Raw genomic sequence first — 4,612 nt, 5'->3', positions numbered from 1 at the left:
ACACATACACATATATAGCCTTATCTCTAAATAGAAATGTTAGAACCTTTTTAGTCAACAGAATCCATATGTGTTGTATCTTTGTAAATAGTTGGTTCCGTGTGGAAACGCTGTCTGAGCGAGAATCAGGAAGTCGCTCCTGATTGGCTCAGACGCGGCTGCTCTCTCTCTGGCGGGAACCGCAAATATATAAAAGGAGCGGTTTCTCCCAGGTAGAGCATACGGTATCCGCTGAGTGTCACTTACCTTTAAGAGCTGAATAAAGGAACCGTCTTTCACGTAGCCCTGTCTCTGGGTTTACTTCACTGGCGACGACGGACGGAAGAACCACGCGTGCAAAATGAACAACCTTCAAATCGGCCGTGCTCCTGAGTTCTTCGAACCGGAGAAATCTTCCTGGGACGCCTACATAGCCAAGTTCGAGATCTTCCTCGAGGCCGCAGGAATAAGGGACGCCGACGCCGAACGAAAACGGGCCATCTTCCTGAACTACTGCGGTCCAGAAATATTCGATCTCGCCCAGACTCTCACCAACCCGCTTCCAGCCAAATCCGTCGCTTGGGACATCCTGCAAACCAAGCTCGCGAGCCATTTGAAGCCAACGAAACCAGCCGTCGTTTTCCGGCACCAATTTTCAAGAATGGCTCAGCTCGAATCGGAATCCATCAATCAATTCGCAACGCGACTTCGAACGGTGCTTGCAAAATGCAAGTTTGATAACCCGGAAGCTCGCCTCACCAATGCCTTAATTTTCGGCATGAGAAATGCCACGGTCCGGAACAAACTCCTCACCGAAGACGAGCCGCCCCTCCAGGCAGTAATCAAGCTGGCACAAACCGCAGAGGTTGCCAACGCTGCTGCCAAAGAGCTGAAGGAGCACGACAAGTGAGAGGTCATCGCCAAGATCGACTCCACGTTTTCCCGTGCCGAGGCCCCAGATGACCTCAGCCCACCAGCTCTCAACGAGGACAGCTGTTTCCTCATTGGTAATTAGAGATTTGCAAGGGGGAATAATTCCTGTTCTAGGCCAAGTGAATGTACCTATCATGTTTAAGAATGTTAAATGTACCCTGCCTATGATTGTTGTTACAGGGGCTAGACACTCTCTCCTGGGGTTGGCTTGGATGGAACCTTTGGGAATTGAAATTTCTGGTATTTGTACTGTTAACTCTGATAGCATGCCTAACTTCTTACAAGAATTTCCAGAAGTGTTTAGCCCCACCTTGGGATCGTATAAAGGGCCCCCTATCTCATTTTCTATTGACCCCAAGGTCCCTCCTGTCCGGCTCAAACCTCGCAGGGTGTCCCTTCCGCTCCTCCCCAAACTTGACCTACAGCTGGATAAGCTCATAAGCCAAGGCATTTTAGTTCCTGTAGAGCAGGGGCCATGGGAAACACCCATAGTTACGCCTCTGAAACCAGATGGCTCTTTAAGGGTTTGCGCTGACTATAAATCTACGCTCAACAAAGCCCTCCAGCATCACCCTTACCCCATTCCTGTGGTACAACAGCTCCTTCACTCCCTGGGGGAAGGGAAAGTGTTCGCAAAAATCGATTTAGCGCAAGCTTACCAGCAGCTCCCTGTCGATGAACCGACAGCACGCGCACAGACAATTGTCACCCACAGGGGTGCCTTTAAATGTACCAGATTACAATTTGGAGTAAGCATAGCCCCAGGGATTTTTCAAAGCATAATGGAACGGTTGTTATCAGGGATTAAAGGGGCCATTCCCTACTTTGATAACATCTTAATTGCAGGGGAAAACCAAGAGCAGCTCAACAAAAGAATAAGGGAAGTGCTACAGAGGCTGCAAGATAAAGGGCTAAGAATCAAACCTGACAAATGTGTGTGGGGAACCAACAGTGTGGAATTTCTAGGATATAAAATCGATGGGGAAGGCATCCACCCCACTACTGAAAAATTGAGAGCCATTAGGGAAGCCCCAGAACCACAAAATAAGACAGAATTGCAAGCTTTTTTAGGCCTTCTTAACTTCTACTCCGTCTTTTTAAAACAGAAGGCAGCAGCAGCAGAGCCTCTACACTGTTTGCTCCAGAAAGAAACCCCTTGGACATGGGGGAGAACTGAATACGAAGCCTTTGTACAAATAACACAGTTGCTAACTTCTAAAAGTGTAGTAGTCCAGTATAGTACTTCACTACCCATCAGGCTTACATGCGATGCTTCCCCATATGGCGTGGGAGGGGTCTTGGCACACGTTTTGCCTAATAATACAGAGGCCCCAATTGCCTTCTTTTCCAGAACAATGACCAATACTGAGAGAAATTACAGCCAACTAGATAAGGAGGCTCTAGCATTAGTGGCTGGGGTGAAGAAATTTCATAATTACCTCTTTGGCAGGAGTTTTGAATTGGTTACTGACCACAAGCCTTTACTAGGCCTCTTAGCCACCAACAAACCTACTCCCCCATTTATGTCTCCAAGGTTAATCAGATGGGCCCTTTTCCTCTCAGGATATCAGTACAAACTCATTCATAAAGGGGGTAAAACCATCAACCACGCAGATGGTCTCAGTAGGTGCCCCATGGCAGAGTTAGTAGAGAACCCTGCCCCGTCTGCTGATGTCTTAATGATAGAACTCGAAGACAACCCACTAACTACTGCAAGGGAGGTGGCTGCACACACGCAGCAAGACCCAATCCTAAAAAAGGTGGTAAACTGTGTACTTAAGGGGTGGCAGAATGACTCTGTGGAACCTGAATTGTGTGATTTCAAAACCAAAAGACTGGAATTGTCATATGTGAGAGGTTGCCTGTTGTGGGGTGATAGAGTAATCTATCCTGAAAGTCTAAAGACCAAAGTACTCACAATGTTACATGTGGGCCATCCTGGGATTGTCAGGATGAAGGGCCTAGCTAGGGGGCACTTATGGTGGCCAGGTTTGGATACCGATATTGAAAACTGGGTAGCCAAATGTGATCCATGCCAAGAGTCGCGGCCTACCCCCCCCCCCCCCCCAAAACAACTCCAGCAGAGTGGGAACAACCTGCAGGGCCTTGGTCCAGGGTCCATATTGATTTTGCAGGGCCAGTGGGGTCACAATATTTCTTAATAGTAGTTGATGCATTTTCCAAGTGGGTGGAAATCATAGCAATGAACAATATAAATACGAGTGCCACCATTAAGGTTCTGCGCCGTTTGTTTGCCACCCATGGTTGTCCTGATATCTTAGTGTCTGACAATGGACCCCAATTGACAGCCAGGCAATTTGAATTGTTCTTAGATAACTTAGGAATCAGACATGCACTCATCTCACCTTACTCGCCCTGGGCTAATGGTTTGGCAGAACGCTACGTTCGGGTGGCAAAGGAAGCATTGCGCAGATCAGGCCCTGGAGATGTACAACAGAATTTGGACCAATTTTTGTTAACCCAGCATATTACCCCAAACTCTCACACGCACATAAGCCCTGCTGAGATACTAATGGGAAGGAAACTAAGGTCCCCACTGGATAGGTTACACCCAAGGTTTTGTACCCATAACCCTATGTATGTGAACCCTGAGAGACAAATGTATTTGGGTCAAAGTGTTTTTGTAAAGAATTTTGATGGGGGTGTAAATTGGATGAAAGGGACAATTGTACAACAGACTGCTCCAAAAACATACATTGTAAAATTGGAAGATGGTCGAATGTGGAAGCGGCACATTGACCATGTACGAAAGCGCATGGGAAACTCATCGGAGCAAACCGCTGAAACAGACTCTCCCGCTTTAACAGACTGTAACGCGCAACCCAATTTAATGGACACGCAAATGGACTTATCGAGTCAGGAAGGATCCTCCAGCGACGCCGAACCATCTTCATCCTCCGAGGTCGGTGTTGTGCCTACCAGACCAACTCAGCAGGCCGGAGCCCAAACCAGGCCCCAGCTGCGCCGGGGAAGTGCAAGCGAACCGACCTCCACCGTCGGCAGCGAGGACTCAATTGAACTGCGCAGGTCGGAGCGAGCCTCGCGAAGACCCAGCAGATTGGAGGACTTCGTCACGTGGCTTTCGTGATTGATGTATCCTGACTAAGGAGTGAGGGGTGTTGTATCCTTGTAAATAGTTGGTTCCGTGTGGAAACGCTGTCTGAGCGAGAATCAGGAAGTCGCTCCTGATTGGCTCAGACGCGGCTGCTCTCTCTCTGGCGGGAACCACAAATATATAAAAGGAGCGGTTTCTCCCAGGTAGAGCAGACGGTATCCGCTGAGTGTCACTTACCTTTAAGAGCTGAATAAAGGAACCGTCTTTCACCTAGCCCTGTCTCTGGGTTTACTTCAATACGCATACAAGCAGGGGGGAAAACTATGCTACAAACTGTTCAGTAGAGGGAAATGGAATTTTTCAAAGAATTTTCCACTTAAACCACAGTAAGTCGTTAAGGGAGAATGGAAAGTAGTGACCAGTGTAAATAAAAATACACCTGCAAAAATGAAAGCAAATGCTATTTGATATTTTAATGAAAGGGAAAAATCACAAGAGATGCTTTGCATTGCATCTAAACTCATGAATTCATAAAAGCCTGTGAAAGAGGGATTAGTAAAATTTAGCAGGTCTGGGACACAAATCATATCATTCAAAGGGCTGAATTATTGTAGGATCTTAAAA

The sequence above is a fragment of the Erythrolamprus reginae genome, chromosome 2 (assembly GCF_031021105.1).
Source record: "Erythrolamprus reginae isolate rEryReg1 chromosome 2, rEryReg1.hap1, whole genome shotgun sequence".
Classification (NCBI taxonomy): Eukaryota; Metazoa; Chordata; class Lepidosauria; order Squamata; family Dipsadidae; genus Erythrolamprus; species Erythrolamprus reginae.
The sequence above is the reverse complement of the archived record's forward strand: the minus strand, read 5'-3'. Positions refer to the sequence as shown.